This window comes from Callithrix jacchus, chromosome Y (genome assembly GCF_049354715.1).
Source record: "Callithrix jacchus isolate 240 chromosome Y, calJac240_pri, whole genome shotgun sequence".
Lineage (NCBI taxonomy): Eukaryota > Metazoa > Chordata > Mammalia > Primates > Cebidae > Callithrix > Callithrix jacchus.
The window spans coordinates 14,308,475-14,327,880 of NC_133525.1; the positions used below are offsets into that span (position 1 = coordinate 14,308,475).

Here is a 19,406-nt window from a genome sequence, read left to right on the forward strand (position 1 = left end):
TGGTCCAGGGACCTCTAGTGGTGCCCCAAGACATTTTCAAAAGATCCATGGGGTCAAAGCTATTTTCACAATACTAAGGCTTTACTCACCTTTTTTCACCCTTATTCTCTCACAAGTGTACTGTGTAGTTTTCCAGAGGCTAAATGACATGTGACACCGAAGCCAACTAAATATCAAAGAAGATATGAGTATCCACCTGCAAAATTGGATAGAATCCAATTTCATCTATTAAGGTAGGTACTGACAAAGTTTGCAAAAATGTAAAACAATACCACACTTCTCACTACATTATTTTTTAATTTTGGAAAATACTGTCATTTTTACATTTTTACCAAAAAAAATGTTACTTGTAATTATACGTATTAGTTTATTATTGCTATTTTTAATGAACTGATAATTTTAAAAAGTTCTTAGTTTGCTTTATAGTGCAGTAAAATGCTCTTCAGGCTGGGAGCAGTGGCTCACACCTGTAATCTCAACACTTTGAAAGACTGAGGCAGGCAGATCACTTGAGGTCAGGAGTTGGAGACCAACCTGGCCACCATGGTAAAACCCCATCTCTACTAAAAAATACAAAAATTAGCCTAGCATAGTGGTGCACGTCTGTAGTCTCAGCTACTTGGGAGACTGAATTGCTTGAATCCAGGAAGTGGAGGTTGCAGTGAGTCAAGATCACACCACTGCACTTCCACCTGAGAAACAGATTGATACTCCAACTCAACAAAAGAAAAAAGCTATTGAAGATCTTTAATAATTTTAAAGAATGTATAGGGATTCTGAGACCGAAACGTTTTGAGAATCACTGTTCTATTGCATATTGAATATCCAGTTTATTTATTTTCATTATTTCTTTTTTGATAATGAACATGCTTATTTTTATAAATTTACACAAATTCTTTTTTGTCTATAGACAGCCTCTAATTCTTTTTTGGATTTGAGAGATAAAATATGTATTCTCTGAAGTTTGTAAGTTAAAAACCTAAACTGGGAAAAATGTTAACCAGAAAGACATCTGATTACACCTAACTCTCTGCACCTTATTATAACAGAAACAGAGGCTCTTAGAACTCTAGTTTTACAAACTATGTAGCTCTTGAATTTACTTCAGACAATAAAGGAGCTGTACGTGCCTTCGTTTATCAAGAGTACTCCATTGATCAAGACAATTCAAAGCTCATCTGAGATTCATCTGACATTAAAATAAAATCACTAAACTATATCAGATCGAATGTTAGGATCTGTGATTCTGGGCTAGTAATTTATTGGGAGAATCTGAAAGAAAAGTTACAGAGAAAAATTGTGTGTGTTTTTTGTGTTATGGGCATAATTATATAATACCACTTAAATCCTTATTAAAAAGAAATTACAAGTGTGATTTTCTTGTCAAAAGCGTTGACTAGGTAAAACATTATGTTAAGAAAGATAGAAATGAAGGGAGCCTTAGCAAAATAAATATTGATAATAATGCAAATTCAAGTCTTAATAGTTGAGACTGTGGGCTGTGAGAAAGAAAAATGTGGAGACAGTTGCAGATGGATCGTCTCTTAATCCAAGGAAGACTACATCGGGATTACAAATTAATTATTTAAATTGATAAATACGTTTAAAGAAGTTTTTCAACTTGTCAGTGAGCTTGCAGATTAAAATGTTTCTCAGTAGATCATATGGCATATGAGAAAATAGTAAGTGCTATCTAGAAAAATAAAGTGGAATGGAGGATAAGTAAAGGGGTCAGTTTTTAATAGGATAGTTAGGGATAATATCACTGAGAAGGTGACCTTTGAGCAAAACTTGGAGGGGAGTGAGAAAGTCACTTGCATATCTAAGGGGAAGACAACAAGTGTAAAGGTCCTGATACAGGCTCATGTCTGGTATATTTTGGGGAGATGGAATTTATACATATGAAACTGAGGTGGAGGCAATACAAAAAAGTGTAATAAAACAAATATATACAGATATAGATTTTGAGACAGGCTCTCAATCGCTCAGGTTGAAATGCAGTGGTGTGATCATGGCTCGTTGCAGCCTGGCTGAAGTGAAATGAGCACAGTTCACTTCAGCCTTGCTGCAGTGAGCTCAGATGCCTGGACTCAGGTGATCACCCCACTTCAGCCTCTAGAGTAGCTGGAGCTATAGGCACATGCACCACACCCAGCTACTTTTCTCTTTTTGGAGAAACAGGGGGTTTCATCATGTTGCCCAGACTGATCTTGAACTTCTGAGCTCAAGCAAGCCACCGGTCTCAGCCTCCCAAAGTGCTGAAATTATAGGCGTAAGCCATCGTGCTTGGCTTAATTCTATAAATTAAATATATAAGTGCTTAGTAATGGGAATAACATTCATGACATTGAGGTCTGTTTTTTCACAAAATATCTTATGGGAGGTGAGTTTAGATCCAGGTTTTCCAGGAAATTATTAAATGATTTGGTAAGATGGAAGGCATTCTAGATGGAACAATGTGTTAGTTAATATAGGTTTACCTATGTTCCAGGCACATGGTAAGCCTTATACATATTTCAGCTGTTAATATTAGGGATCAAATGTAGTTTATGTGAGAAATGTATATAGACTTAGCTGGCAGGGTTTAGCTGGCAAGAAGGATTCGCTTTAGGTATAATTTGGCTACTATTTTTAACTATTAAAATAGATCTTTGAAGTTATCATTACAAGTAAAACAGAATTTCTTTTCTCTTTTTTACATTCTAGATACCAAAATAATTTCCCTTTCTCACCTTGAAATGACCTGAGCTAACAGAAGAAATTTTCCTGCATTGCTTATGAGGATCATACATAAATCAAAATGGTGAGACTATGGGAAACCTGATAAAAAGATGACTGAACCATATCAAGTACAAGTAATGATAAGATATCCTATGTGAATTTAAGGTTATAAATTATAACTTACACACTTAATAGTATGATAACCTGTTCGTTTAAATAGCGTAAGTCACTTCAATGTAATTTTAAAATGTACATAAATATATGTTGTATTTTTCTGCATAATTTATTGTACATACAAAATTATTTCTGTATTGGTGCCCTTTATTTTCCTGATCTAGGTGGTCTTCTTCCCACCTTTTTATTTTCCTAAAACTTTTTCTTCTCAGCTATGCTTTATGCACCACCGTATAAACATACTCTAGCCTCCCATTTAAAAGAGAAAGTAAAATAATCTGCCTTGGTCTTATGACTCTTTTATACCCAATCTCTTTCTCTTCAGATAAGCTTCTTGAAGAAGTAGTCTACACTAGGTGTTTTTACTTTCTTACCTCCCATTTCTCAACACAATTACTTTGGCTTTTTTCCTTAGCTTATCATTCACTAGTAACTCTAACTGTGAAATCTGTGTGATACTTTTCTATTGTTTTGACTCCACACTGCATAATGCTCGTGAGCTCTACTTCCTTGATATGTTTGTGTTCTGTTTTTTCTTTCTTAATATTATACTGTATTTTCCCATGATATCAAGAACTATTTTACATATTTCATTAAACTTTCATTACAAAAGTATACATGCTTCTTATAGGGAATTTGGAAAATGTAGAAAGCTATTTGAAGATCTTACTACTCAGAGAGAGCCACTGTTAACATGGTGTGTTTTATTCCCTTTCTTGTGTGTGTGTACATCACTTATATACACATATATAAGCATAAACTAGATTTACATATACATATCTATTATATTTATATCATAAATATAACATATATGTACATAGGTACAGGTATCATATATTTTATGTAACTATATATGTTATATATTACAGTAATTTTTCTTTTTTTATTTTATTATTTATTTTTTTAAATTACATTTTAGGTTTTGGGATACATGTGAAGAACATGCAAGATAGTTGCATAGGTACACACGTGGCAGTGTGATTTTCTGCCTTCCTCCCCTTTACCTATATCTGGCATTTCTCCCCATGCTATCTCTCCCCAACTCCCTATCCCCCACTGTTTCTCCCCTATTCCAGCCAACAGGCCCCAGTGTGTAGTGCTCCCCTCCCTGTGTCCATGTGTTCTCATTGTTCAACACCCACCCATGAGTGAGAACATGCAGTATTTCATTTTCTGTTATTGTGTCAGTTTGCTGAGAATGATGTTCTCTTAAAAAATGGGAACTATATTCTGAATACAGTTTTGTATTATTTTACATTTTCTTAAATATTTGCTCTTATCACTAAAAATTCATCATTCATAACTTTACAGTTATAAAGTTTTAGCACATGATATCATAAATTATTCAGTCATTCCTTGATATTTGTTTGCCTTCTCACTGTTGCAATACTTTCTTCCCTAATTTTTAAACTCCACTTACTTGTTGCCTTCCTGTCTCTTTGTGTCTTCATCATTTTGTCCCTGCTTGCCTCTCCAGTTTCATCTCTTCCTGAGCTTTCTATGCCCCATAATAACCAAAGTGCCCTACCTGGAATTTTCTAATGGTAATCAATTGTTTTCTACTTTTCATACCTCTACTTATGTTACTTCTTCTGCCTAGAATGCTCTTCCTTTCAATTATCATCAGATTGGCAAAGCCATCTTTAAGATTCAGTTCAGTGCCTACCTCTGATTTAAATCTTTCCATGTATACCCATATGCCTAGTCACTAAGGAGAATCAACTACATGCTACTCAGGACCCCATTATAAAGCATGTATAACCCAGTTATACATATCTGTTAATAGATTTGCTAACCTTACTCTACTGTGAGCTCTCTGACTGTAGGGAAGAAGTATTTTATAGTGCTTAAGAGTGCACTTCCTCTAGTCATATGAACTGAATTCAGGTTTTGGCTCTGTTTACCATTTCTTAGCTTTATGATATAGGGAAATTTATCCTTTTAAAGCCTCAGTTTACTCATCTATAAAATATGGATACTAATTGTACTTACCTTACAGGGTTGATGTGAGGATTGAAGTAGTTAATATAAGTAAAGAATTTACCTATGTTCCAGGCACATAAGTCCTATATATATTTTAGTCATTATTATTAGGAATGACGTTTGATTCATCTCTTCATTCCAGTGCCTAACATAATGTCTGGAGTAGAGAACCAGTAAATGTTTAATGAATAAAGGAATGAATTGCCCAAAATGTATATTCATCATTAAGAGAAAGGGTCTGAGAAAATAACATCATTATTTAAGAAGAAATTAAGAATTAGAAACCACATTAATGATTGCCTTTTAGGCAGAGCTGAAGTTGTCACTGTATTTTAATACTGGGAAAAACTCCATCAGATACTTTCTACCTCAACAGATTTCTGTATTTTAACTATACTCAGAGTCAGCAATAATGCACATTTGTTCTAACATTCCCCTTTCTGATAGCATTATTTCTCAAATAGTGTCTCAGAAATTATTTCCATGTCTTATGTACCAGCCTTGTGTATTGCTATAAATAAATTAATGTAACCAGGGTATTGATGGCATTGTGCCCACTCAATTATATGTTTATCTAAAGTTCTCAAATATGAATATCAAAGCCATTTAACAGTTCAGATAACCAAGAATGATGTCAAAATTTTAAGGTAAAACTTGTAACATGAAATTTGTCTCATTGATTTGACAAATGTGTTGTGGGATCACTCTTTAAGGCACCATGCTAAATATTATGGAAGAATCAAATATAAATAAGATTTGGCCTGTGTCCTCAGAGCTTCCTTCACACAGTAATTTAGTAGCACATTTAGTACTCCCATGGATCTGGTGGCTGTCTCTTCTTTAGATTACCAATATTAGCAGATTTGACAACTGAATCATTATTAATAATTAAAAATTAAATGTTATTTTCCATCACTCTAAATGATCACAGATAATATGTTATATACCATCTGTATACATAAAAGTGACAGATATGTATATGCTTTTACTCTTTTTTTCTAGACCTGTTTGGAGGTTGCTGACAGTTCAGGCATGGTGTCGGTGATTATGTGGAATGCCCCATGTCCTGAGTGGTTTAAAATTTTGCGAGTTGGTTTAGTTTTTCTGCTTCAGGATTATTCTGTTAAAAAGAATTATCCATTTAGAATACAGCCTGTCCTCATGGATCCACAGATCAAACTAATTTCTACAATGAGTTAAGTATTCAATAAATTTGTTGTCTTATGGCTATTTTATTTATATAAATTTGCAATATACCATATTAGAAATAAGACCATAAAAATTACTGAAACTGTTAGAACCTAACGAAGCTTTAAATTTATTTGTTCATAGAATTTTCAAGCAATCACATAACCTAATAAATATACCTGTTTATTATTTCATTATTAAAAAAATTATCTGAGATATTTATTGTTGATTGAAGAATGAGCTCCACTTGGGTTGTACTTATTTTGTTTTCTTTTACTTTTGGTCACCTAATACTAACTTAACAATGAATATATTTTGCATTTACTACTAGTTTCTATCTCAAAAGGACTTCCGTTAACTTTTGTATTGAAATAATTTCAAACTTACATAAACGTTAAAAGAATGGTAGAGAGATCTCTCATATACCCGTTATCCATATTCAACAATTACTAACATTTACTTTTGCTTTATCATTGTATCTCTCTCTTCACATATATACATATCTATACACACACACGCACACACACACACACACCCATACACACACCATACATACACACGTATGTATATATATTCCCTGTGATCCAGTAAGAGAAAGTAGCAGCCATCATACATACCCCTTTAAGCCTAAACACTTCACTAGTATTTCAGTGTATATTTTCTAATAAGAAGAGTATTCTATTACATAATCTGAGTACAATTACCAAAATCAGGAAATTTAAAATTGATACAATACTAATATCTAACCTATAATCAGTATTCAAATTTTGCCAATTTCTGCAATCTTAAAAGGGCTTTTCTTAATTAGTACTGATATCTTGACATCTTAAATATTTTGAACCATTAAAATTAAAGTATTAAATAATTGTTTTTAGATATGAACATGATTTTATTCATTTTCATTTTTAAGAATTATAGATTACATTGCTTCAGTTTAAATACTGTTTTTGGTTTATAATAGCTTTATTCTGAACCTGAATTTCTGTGTATTCTAAATTTCTCAGCTAATGCACTCAGCTTAATTACTTAGAGAATATTCAGATAAAGGTATCAATTGTTGATTGTTTTCTTAAGTATGTGTTAATTTGCAAAAATCTTATATGATTATTTATTAAAATCTTAAGCATTTTGTAGACATTGGTCAGATCTCCCTAAATGAAGAAGTTATTACCTAGATAGTCTGGTACACATAGTCTATTATCTCATTAGTTTTTGCTATAGAAATGTGAGGAACTGAACTGATAGAGATATTGTGATTTATTAAGAAAACACAATAAAAGATGGTGAGAGGATGCTAATTTACAACATGCCACCTCTGCTATATAGAATTGTAGGACCAGATTTTCATCATGAAAACTCTCTAAGGTATGAGAAACAATTTATTCTTTCAAGTAAGTAACTGAAGATACAGAAATTATTTTTTAAATGATAGCCTTGGTGAGAATATATTTACAATGTACATTTTGCTATTTAAAAACAGTTTTACTTCTTATTAATGTTATCAGCAGTCTCTATTTTCTTCCTCATATTTTTGATATGTAACAGGACTTTGCCTTATTTTTCAGAAAACAATAGACTATGTAAAGCACTAAGTAGTAAATATTTTGACTTTCCAGGCTATATGGTCTCTGTTTCAACTTCTCAGCTCTGTCTTTGTAGACTGAAGGCAGCCATATGTATGTAAAGGAATGGCTATGGCAATATTCCAATAAACATTTATTTACAAAAAGATGTAGTCATCTACAGCCTGTAGTTTGCCTAGACTGCATGTATCAGTAGATTGCAACTCTGGCTGTATATTGGAATCATTTGGGGAGTTTTAAAGAGCCACTGATGCCCCATACTCAAAGATTCTGATGTAATTACTCTGAGAATGGGACCAAGGCATTGCTATGGGTTTTAAATTTTCCAGCTGATCCCAAAGGTATAGCCAAGGTTGGGAGCTATGCCTTTATGATTTTTAAAAATTACCTATATAAAACTAATGAGTTTTTTATCCTAGCATTTTCTTCATTTTTAATTGGCAAATAATAATTAAACATATTTATAGGGTCTAGTGTAACATTTTGATCTATGTATATACATCATAGAAAAACTCAATCAAATATCCATCACCTTACTAACTTACCACTTTTCTGTGGTGAGAACATTAAAAATCTACTAGTCATTTTGAAATATATAATACATTATTATTAACTGTACTCACCATCCAAGGTGATAGATTCCTAAGACTTATTCCTTTAATTTGACTAAAATTGTACCCTTTGATCAAGATCTAGCTTTTTCCTATCACTGTCCACTTGAGACACCCTCCCCACCCCACCTCTGGTAACCTCCTTTTTACTCTCTGTTTCTATGAGATTGACTTTTTTAGATTCTTGAAGAATGTTATGCCAATTGAAATAAGCCAGGCACAGAAAGACAAATACTGTAAGATCTAACTCATAAGTGGAATCTAAAAAGCTGATCCTATAGAAACAGAGTAGAAAGGTGACTGTCTTATTTATTTATTTATTTATTTATTTATTTATTTATTTATTTATTGAGACAGAGTCTTGCTGTATCACCCAAACTTAAAGTGCAGTGGTACAATCTCGGCTCACTGCAACCTCCAGCTCCTGGGTTCCAGCGATTCTCCTGCCTCAGCCTCTCAGGTAACTGGAATTACAGGCACACACAACCACGCCCAGCTAAGTTTTATATTTTTGGGGGAGACAGGGTTTCACCATTTTGGCCAGGCTGGGCTTGATCTCCTCACCTCAAGTACTCTACCTGCTTTGGCCTCTCAAAATGCTAGAATTACAGGCATGAGCCACCACGCGAGGCCAGAACATGATTAAGTATCTTTTAATGAAAAAAAAGGACAGTTCTATAAATCACGTTAGACACAAAAGATGCAAAAAGTCAGTAATATACAGTTCTACTTTTAAAAGTTAGTCTAATGAGATCACACCTATGTAAGATAAACAAATTATAGTAAAATAAAAGACTAATGACAGTAAACCATATTAAAAATGTAATAATGTAACAAAGTAATAATGTAAAAAAAGGAAAAAGAAATGAATAAAAATGTAATTGAAGAAAGAATGAACAGTGAAGTAGGAAAATGTGCTGCATGGGAGAAAGTGTTAAGCAACGATTAGGAAAAATACCAGTGTAACCGGGCACGGTGGCTCATGCCTGTAATCCCAGCACTTTAGGAGGCCGAGGTGGGTGGACCACAAGGTCAATAGATCAAGTCAATCCTTGTCAACATGGTGCCACCCCGTCTCTACTTAAAATACAAAATATTAGCTGGGCATGGTGGTGCGTGCCTGTAATCCCAGCTACTCAGGAGGCTGAGGTAGAAGAATTGCCTGAACCCAAGAGGTGGAGGTTGTGGTGAGCCGAGATCATGCCATTGCACTCCAGCCTGGGCAACAAGAGCGAAACTCTATCTCAAAAGAAGGGGGGAGAGGTAACCAGTGTGAGAAGGAAGGTATTGGGAAGTAAGCACTTTTCAGACAGAGGCCACAGCCCATTAAAGTCCCTGGAGCAGGACTGCTTCTGGTGGATTGCAGGAAAAGCAAGGAGGTCCCTGTGGCTTGAGGAGAATAAGGAGTGGGAGAGAGGGAGGAGGTGAGGAGAACAGGTTGGGCAGGGCCTGGGAGCCTTGAGATGGTGGGGGATGTTAAGCAATATATCTTTTAATATAAGTGTTATTGGAAATCAAGAAGCAGGAAATAAACAGTCCAATTTGAGTTTTTGGGTTTTTGAGATGGGGTCTCACTCTGCAACCCAGGTGGGAGTGCAGTGGCATGATCTCAGCTCACTGCAACCTCTGCCTCCCAGACTCAAGTGACTCTTGTGGCTCAGCCTACTGAGTAGCTGGTATTCCAGGCACCAGCCACAATGCCTGGCTAATTTTTGTAATTATAGTAGAGACAGGATTTCACCATAATGGCCAGGCTGGTCTGGAACTACAGACCTCTAGTGGATCAACCTGCCTCATCCTCTAATTCACATTTTAATAAAAAGATATTGGTTGGGGTTTGTGGCTCACACCTGTAATTCCAGCACTTTGGGAGGCCGAGGCAAGTGGATCACCTGAGGTTGGGAGTTTGAGACCAGATTGCACCAAACTGGAGAAATCCTGTTTCTACTAAATACACAAAATTAGCTGGGTATGGTGGCCCATGCCTGAAATCCCAGCAATTTGGAAGGCTTAGGCAGCAAGATCGCTTGAACCTAGGAGGCAGAGGCTGCAGTGAGCCAAGATCCTGCCACTGAACTTGAACCTGGGCAATGAGAGTAAAACTCTGTCTGAAAACAAAGAAATATAACAAAAACAAACAAACAAACAAAAACCTGGGCATGGTGACAGGCACCTGTGGTGCCAGTTACTAAGACTGAGGCAGCCGAATCACTTGAACCTGGAAGGTGAAGGTTTCAGTTGGGTGAAATCACCCACTGCTCTCCTGCCTGGGAGACAGCAATATTTTGTCTCTAACAAAATGAAAAGCAAAACAAAAGCAAACACTTCTGGGCTCATGTGATCCTCCTACCTTAGCCTGTGAAATTGCTGGGATTATAAACATGGGCCACCATGCCCAGCCTGGGCCAACATCTTAATAGAAAGGGGTAACTAGTGTGAGAAGGAAGGTATTTGGGGGTAAGCACTTTCCGGACAGAGGACACAGCCCATGCAAAGGCCCTGGGGCAGGAGCGTGTGGCATATTGGAGGAACAGCAAAAAGGTTCGTGTGGCTTGAGCAGAGTGAGGAGTGAACAAAAGGGAGCAGGGAAGAAGGATGGGTTGAGCAGGGCCTGTGGGCCTTGGGGAAGTGGGGGAAGTTTAGAAGTTTACCTTTTTTTTTTTTTTAATTTTTTATTGGATATTAGGTTTTGGGGTACATGAGCAGAGCATGCAAGACAGTTGCGTAGGTACACACATGGCAGTGTGCTTTGCTTTTCTTCTCCCCTTCACCCACATTTGGCATTTCTCCCCAGGCTATCCCTCCCCACCTCCCCCTCCCACTGGCCCTCCCCTTTTCCCCCCAATAGACCCCAGTGTTTAGTACTCCCCTTTCTGTGTCCGTGTGTTCTCATTTTTCATCACCCACCTATGAGTGAGAATATGCGGTGTTTCATTTTCTGTTCTTGTGTCAGTTTGCTGAGGATGATGTTCTCCAGATTCATCCATGTCCCTACAAACGACACAAACTCATCATTTCTGATTGCTGCATAATATTCCATGGTGTATATGTGCCACATTTTTCCAATCCAGTCTATTATCAATGGGCATTTGGGTTGATTGAAGGTCTTTGCTATTGTAAACAGTGCTGCAATGAACATTCATGTAAATGTGTCCTTATAGTAGAACGATTTATAGTCTTTTGGATATATACCCAGTAATGGGATTGCTGGGTCAAATGGAATTTCTATTTCTAAGGCCTTGAGGAATCGCCACACTGTGTTCCACAATGGTTGAACTAATTTACACTCCCACCAACAGTGTAGAAGTGTTCCTTTTTCTCCACATCCTCTCCAGCATCTGTTGTCTCCAGATTTTTTAATGATCGCCATTCTAACTGGCGTGAGATGGTATCTCAATGTGATTTTGATTTGCATCTCTCTGATGACCAGTGACGATGAGCATTTTTTCATATGATTGTTGGCCTCATATATGTCTTCTTTTGTAAAGTGTCTGTTCATATCCTTTGCCCACTTTTGAATGGGCTTGTTTGTTTTTTTCCTGTAAATCTGTTTGAGTTCTTTGTAAATCCTGATATCAGCCCTTTGTCAGATGGGTAGACTGCGAAAATTTTTTCCCATTCTGTTGGTTGCCTATCCACTCTAGTGACTGTTTCTTTTGCCGTGCAGAAGCTGTGGAGTTTCCTTAGGTCCCATTTGTCTATTTTGGCTTTTGTTGCCAATGCTTTTGGTGTTTTGTTCATGAAGTCCTTGCCTACTCCTATGTCCTGGATAGTTTTGCCTAGATTTCCTTCTAGGGTTTTTATGGTGCCAGGTCTTATGTTTAAGTCTTTAATCCATCTGGAGTTAATTTTAGTGTAAGGTGTCAGGAAGGGGTCCAGTTTCTGCTTTCTGCACATGGCTAGCCAGTTTTCCCAACACCATTTGTTAAACATGGAATCCTTGCCCCATTGCTTGTTTTTGTCAGGTTTATCAAAGATTGTATAGTTGTATGTATGTTGTGTTGCCTCCGGTGCCTCTGTTTTGTTCCATTGGTCTATATCTCTGTTTTGGTACCAGTACCATGCTGTTTTGATTACTGTAGACTTATAGTATCGTTTGAAATCCGGTAGTGTGATGCCCCCCACTGTGTTCTTTTTGCTTAGAATTGACTTGGCTATGCGGGCTCTCTTTTGGTTCCATATGAAGTTCATGGTGGTTTTTTCCAGTTCTGTGAAGAAAGTCAGTGGTAGCTTGATGGGGATAGCGTTGATTCTGTAAATTACTTTGGGCAGTATAGCCATTTTCACGATATTAATTCTTCCTAACCATGAACATGGAATGTTTCTCCATCTGTTTGTGTCCTCTCTGATTTCTTTGAGCAGTGATTTGTAGTTCTCCTTGAAGAGGTCTCTTACGTTCTTTGTGAGTTGTATTCCAAGGTATTTTATTCTTTTTGTAGCAATCGCGAATGGCAGTTCGCTCTTGATTTGGCTTTCTTTAAGTCTGTTGTTGGTGTAGACGAATGCTTGTGATTTTTGCACATTGATTTTATATCCTGAGACTTTGCTGAAGTTGCTTATCAGTTTCAGGAGTTTTTGGGCTGAGGCGATGGGGTCTTCTAAGTATACTATCATGTCGTCTGCAAATAGAGACAATTTGGCTTCCACATTTCCAATTTGAATACCATTTATTTCTTTTTCTTTCCTGATTGCTCTGGCTAGAACTTCAAGTACTATATTGAATAGGAGTAGTGAGAGAGGGCATCCTTGTCTAGTGCCAGATTTCAAAGGGAATGCTTCCAATTTTTGCTCATTCAGTATGATATTGGCTGTTGGTTTGTCATAAATAGCTTTTATTACTTTGAGATACGTTCCATAGATGCCGAGTTTATTGAGGGTTTTTAGCATAAAGGGCTGTTGAATTTTGTCAAATGCCTTCTCTGCGTCGATTGAGATAATCATGTGGTTTTTGTTTTTGGTTCTGTTTATGTGGTGAATTACGTTGATAGACTTGCGTATGTTGAACCAGCCTTGCATCACTGGGATGAATCCTACTTGATCATGATGAATAAGTTTTTTGATTTGCTGTTGCAATCAGCTTGCCAATATTCTATTGAAGATTTTTGCATCTATGTTCATTATGGATATTGGCCTGAAGTTTTCTTTTCTCGTTGGGTCTCTGCCGGGTTTTGGTATCAGGATGATGTTGGTCTCATAAAATGATTTGGGAAGGATTCCCTCTTTTTGGATTGTTTGAAATAGTTTTAGAAGGAATGGTACCAGCTCCTCCTTGTGTGTCTGGTAGAATTCGGCTGTGAACCCGTCTGGACCTGGGCTTTTTTTGTGTGGTAGGCTCTTAATTGCTGCCTCAACTTCAGACCTTGTTATTGGTCTATTCATAGTTTCAGCTTCCTCCTGGTTTAGGCTGGGAGGACGCAGGAGTCCAGGAATTTATCCATTTCTTCCAGGTTTACTAGTTTATGTGCATAGAGTTGTTTGTAATATTCTCTGATGATGGTTTGAATTTCTGTGGAATCTGTGGTGGTTTCTCCTTTATCATTTTTTATTGTATCTATTTGGTTTTTCTCTCTTTTCTTTTTAATCAATCTGGCTAGTGGTCTGTCTATTTTGTTGATCTTTTCAAAGAACCAGCTCTTGGATTTATTGATTTTCTGGAGGGTTTTTCATGTCTCAATCTCCTTCAGCTCAGCTCTGATCTTAGTTATTTCTTGTCTTCTGCTGGGTTTTGAGTTTTTTTGATCTTGCTCCTCTAGCTCTTTCAATTTTGACGATAGGGTGTCAATTTTGGATCTCTCCATTCTCCTCATATGGGCACTTATTGCTATATACTTTCCTCTAGAGACTGCTTTAAATGTGTCCCAGAGGTTCTGGCACGTTGTGTCTTCGTTCTCATTGGTTTCGAAGAACTTCTTTATTTCTGCCTTCATTTCGTTGTTTACCCAGTCAACATTCAAGAGCCAGTTGTTCAGTTTCCATGAAGCTGTGCGGTTCTGGGTCGGTTTCTGAATTCTGAGTTCTAACTTGATTGCACTATGGTCTGAGAGGCTGTTTGTTATGATTTCAGTTGTTTTGCACTTGTTGAGCAGTGCTTTACTTTCAATTATGTGGTCAATTTTTGAGTAGGTGTGATGTGGTGCTGAGAAGAATGTGTATTCTGTGGATTTGGGGTGGAGAGTTCTGTAAATGTCTATCAGGTTTGCTTGCTCCAGGTCTGAGTTCAAGCCCTGGATATCCTTGTTGATTTTCTGTCTGGTTGATCTGTCTAGTATTTACAGTGGAGTGTTAAAGTCTCCCACTATTATTGTGTGGGAGTCTAAGTCCTTTTGTAAGTCATTAAGAACTTGCCTTATGTATCTGGGTGCTCCTGCATTGGGTCCATATATGTTTAGGATCGTTAGCTCTTCTTGTTGTATCGATCCTTTTACCATTATGTAATGGCCTTCTTTGTCTCTTTTGATCTTTGTTGCTTTAAAGTCTATTCTATCAGAGATGAGAATTGCAACTCCTGCTTTTTTTTGCTTTCCATTAGCTTGGTAAATCTTCCTCCATCCCTTTATTTTGAGCCTTTGTGTATCCTTGCAGGTGAGATGGGTTTCCTGGATACAGCACACTGATGGGTTTTGGATTTTTATCCAATTTGCCAGTCTGTGTCTTTTGATTGGTGCATTTAGTCCATTTACCTTTAGGTTTAAGATTGTTATGTGTGAATTTGATACTGCCATTTTGATGCTAAGTGGCTGTTTTGCCTGTTAGTTGTTGTAGATTCTTCATTATGTTGAAGCTCTTTAGCATTCAGTGTGATTTTGGAATGGCTGGTACTGGTTGATCCTTTCTATGTGTAGTGCCTCTTTTAGGAGCTCTTGTAAAGCAGGCCTGGTGGTGACAAAATCTCTGAGTACTTGCTTGTTCGCAAAGGATTTTATTTTTCCTTCACTTCTGAAGCTCAGTTTGGCTGGATATGAAATTCTGGGTTGAAAGTTCTTTTCTTTAAGAATGTTGAATATTGGCCCCCACTCTCTTCTGGCTTGTAGTGTTTCTGCCGAGAGATCTGCTGTGAGTCTGATGGGCTTCCCTTTGTCGGTGACCCGACCTTTCTCTCTGGCTGCCCTTAGTATTCTCTTTTTTATTTCAACCCTATTGAATCTGACGATTATGTGCCTTGGGGTTGCTCTTCTTGCGGAATATCTTTGTGGTTTTCTCTGTATTTCCTGAAATTGAGTGTTGGCCTGTCTCGCTAGGTGGGGGAAATTTTCCTGGATGATGTCCTGAAGAGTATTTTCCAGCTTGGATTCATTCTCTTCGTCCCCTTCTGGTACACCTATCAAACGTAGGTTAGGTCTTTTCACATAGTCCCACATTTCTTGGAGACTTTGTTCATTCCTCTTTGCGCTTTTTTCTCTGATCTTGGTTTCTCATTCTATTTCATTGAGTTGGTCTTCGACTTCAGATATTCTTTCTTCTGCTTGGTCAATTCGGCTATTGAAACTTGTGTTTGCTTCGCGAATTTCTCATATTGTGTTTTTCAGCTCCTTTAATTCATTCATATTCCTCTCTAAGGTATCCATTCTTGTTATCATTTCCTCGAATCTTTTTTCAAATCTTTTTTCAAGGTTCTTAGTTTTTTTGCATTGATTTAATACATGATCTTTTAGCTCACCAAAGTTTCTCATTATCCATCTTTTGAAGTCTAATTCCGTCATTTCGTCACAGTCATTCTCCGTCCAGCTTTGTTCCCTTGCTGGTGAGGAGTTTTGGACCTTTCTAGGAGGCGAGGTGTTCTGGTTTCGGGTGTTTTCCTCCTTTTTGCGCTGGTTTCTTCCCATCTTTGTTGGTTTGTCCGCTGGTTGTCTGCGTAGTTGCTGACTTTTCGATTGGGTCTCTGAGTGGACACCCAGAATGTTGAGGATGAAGTATTTCTGTTGCTTGGTTTTCCTTCTACCAGTCTAGCCCCTTCTCTGTATGACTGCTGAGGTCCGCTCCAGACCCTGCTTGTCTGGGGTGCACCTCTAGTAGCTGTGGCACAGTGAGGGATGCTACCAGTTTCTTTTCCTGCTCTCTTTGTCCCAGGATGATGCCTGCCTAATGTCAGTCTTTTGGATATAGAGGGGTCAGGTAGCTGCTTGAGGAGACAGTTTGTACTTTATAGGGGTTTAATTGCTGAGCTGTGCGCTCTGTTGTTCTTTCAGGGCTGTTAGGTTGCTATGTTTGATTCTGCTGCAACAGAGCTCATTAAAAAAAACCCTTTTTTTTCTCAAATCCTCTGTGTTGAGGGGTTTGGGCTTTATTTTTGGATGTTCGATGAGGTGTCCTGTTCAGCTAGAAGGCAGACTAGCCACTGTTTGGTTGCCGAGGCTTCGCCCTGCTGTTGTGTGATTCTCCCTGTTTTTGCAGGCTCTGCTGTGGTCTCTGCCATGCCCTGCGGCGGAGTCTCTTCATTGTAGCGTGTTGCCTCAGCAACGGCAGGCTGCGTCAGCAGTGGGCGTGTATCTCAGTAGGGACAGGTTGCCTCGGCAATGGCTGGCTGCGTCAGCAGTGGGCGTGTATCTCAGTTGGGGCGGGTTGCCTCGGTAGTGGTGGACGCCCCTCTCCCACAGAGCATCTCGGACCATCTGCTCGGGATAGTTTGAAATCGCGGTTTTGTTCGTCACACTGGGTATCCCAAACGATCTGTCCCTGCAATCCCCTGGGCTGGGCTACTGTCCAAGTCTCGTTCAGTCTCAAGTGCAGCCCTCTCAAGTCTCAGGTTGCCTGTTCAACAAGGCACCCGGACAAGCGCGCCCTGTAGGGATTGCTGGGTAGGGCCGGCCACCGCAGACTTACTTCCTGGCGTCCCGTGTCTTTTTATACTTGGGAGTTTCCCCGTTCTGTGGGCAACAAAGATCAGTCTGGAAATGCAGCTTTAACTCACCGTTTGTGGATTCAACACGAGCTCCAATCCTGGGTTGTTCTCACAGTGCCATCTTGAGTCGGTTTTTTTGAGAAGTTTATCTTTTAATGTAGGTGTGATAGAAAATCAGGAAGCAGGGAATAAACTGCCCAATTTGAGTTTTTTTTTTTTTTTTTTTTTTGAGATCGAGTCTCACTCTGGCACCCAGGAGGGAGTGCAGTGGCGTGATCTCAGCTCACTGCAACTTTTGCCTTCCAGATTCAAGTGACCCTTCAGGATCAGCCTCCTGAGTAGCTGGTATTACAGGCGCCTGCCACCATTCCCGGCCTATTTTTGTAATTGTCGTAGAGACAGAATTGCATCATGATGACCAGTCTGTTCTAGAATTTCTGACCTCTAGTTGATCAACCTGTCCCAGCCTTTAATTTACATTTTAATAAAAAAATATTGTTTGGGGTTGGTGGCTCACATCTGTAATTCCAGCACTTTGGGTGGCTGAGGCAGGTGAATCACCCGAGGTTGGGAGTTTGAGACCAACCTAAGTTGGAGAAATCCCATTTCTACTAAATATACAAAATTATCTGGGCATGATGTTGCATGCCTGTAATCACAGTCATTTGTTAGGCTGAGGCAGTAGAATTGCTTGAACATGGGAAGCGGTGGTTGCAGTGAGACTAGACCCTGCCACTGAACACCAACTTTGGCAACTAGAGTAAAACCCTGTCTGAAAAAAAAAACCTAGGCATGATGGCAGGAACCTGTAGTCTCAGCTACTCAGAAAGCTGAGGCATGAGAATCTCTTGAACCTGGAAAGTGGAGGTGTCAGTGGGCTGAAATCAACCACTGCACTCCTGTCTTGGTGCAGAGCAAGATTATGTCTCAAACAAAACAAAAAGCAAAACAAAAGCAAACACTTCTGGGCTCATGTAATCCTCCTACCTCAGCCTGTGAAATTGCTGGAATTATAAGCAAGTGCCACCATGCCCAACCTGGGCCAAGATGTTAATAGAAAGTGGTAACCAGTGTGAGAAGTAAGGTATTGTGGGCTAAGCACTTTCTAGACAGAGGGCACAGCACATAAGAGTGAGAATCTGCATTTTTAGCACCCGGAATTGTTTTTCTCTCCACAGGACAAGGTGACAACGGGTCTCCCTGTACAGGCAGTCAAAGAAATTTGAGGAAAACACATTGTAGCAAGATGATGATGTATTCCGTGAAAACAATAAAGTGACTAAGATCCGTTAGCATGTTGTGCTTGGCTTCCGTGAAGGTCCTCAGCGGCATAACTGGACATCCGTCTCGGGATTGGGCTTTGCACCAGAAAGTTTCTGAGATACTCTCTCCATCAGATCCACCCCCGGGGGAGGCCAGTTGCGGGTGTGGCCACCTCTGCGGCTGGCTGGGCAGGCCGCTTTGTCTTTGTTCACATCTTTTCCGGCCAGCAGCGCTGAGAAGCAGGGTTTGGAGACCAAGGCAGGGCCCCTTGGTGGGTGGACCAGGTCGAAGCGGGGCAGTGAGCTCATAGAGCCGGGCAACGTTCTGCTGACACCCTCCCGGAGGGTCTCAGGCATCTTTCTGAGGTCCACCGACCCCCGCCACACATCACCAGACTGAATCTCCAGCCCCGCGGGACCCAATCGCTGCCCACGCCATCCGATCCGGAATCCAGTGGGAAGAGCAGACCCTAGTGCCCACCTCACGGTATCAAGCACCTTCCCATCCAGCTGACCCAAACAGGAAAGTCGGCTCAGGGAGCCACTGAGGTCAGGACGGTCGGGCTCCTGCTCAGCTTGTGGCAGGCAGCCTCCTTCCCTGGAACCGCCTGGGACACGCCACCAGCATTTTCTGGTGCCACTGAGGCTCCCCTGCCACAGAGTGCCCACGTTGCCGCTGGCCAGCCAGGCACGCCAATGTGCATGTGCAAGTGGCGCATCACAAGCGCTAGCGTCCATCCGCGGCTCGCATCACAGTGACAGTCCCTGTGGCCTGGGGAACGGCCGTCTCAGGGGCTTGGCAGAACAGCGGCCTTCAGTGGAAGTGCCTGGACCTTAGGCGATGGCCCCCCTCTCCCCGAGATCGTCGCCAGGGTCTCGCGATTTCAGGAGTCCAGCAGGGCGGGACCAGGCTGAGAAAAGCTGCAGCGGAGCTTCAGGGATGCGCAGGGCGATCCCCAAGGATCCCCACGGTGCTTCAGGCCTGCTCAGACACTGTGGGGGGTGCGTCTCCTTAAAAGCTGTCCCTGCTGGGATTTCCAGGTAC

At 39.6% G+C, this 19,406-nt stretch overlaps 1 long non-coding RNA gene across 3 annotated transcripts in view; it reads left to right on the forward strand.

The window, feature by feature from the left end:
• The window catches only part of LOC128931153 (uncharacterized), a 38,671-nt gene extending 20,283 nt beyond the window's left edge, over positions 1–18,388 (forward strand). For all 3 annotated transcript variants that reach the window (XR_013531848.1, XR_013531847.1, XR_013531849.1), the window contains 6 exons: positions 117–233; positions 2,707–2,803; positions 5,881–6,073; positions 7,332–7,431; positions 8,618–8,720; positions 18,278–18,388. This is a non-coding gene — a long non-coding RNA (uncharacterized LOC128931153). The remainder of the gene's footprint in view (positions 1–116; positions 234–2,706; positions 2,804–5,880; positions 6,074–7,331; positions 7,432–8,617; positions 8,721–18,277) is intronic.
• The last annotated feature ends 1,018 nt before the right edge of the window (positions 18,389–19,406 follow it).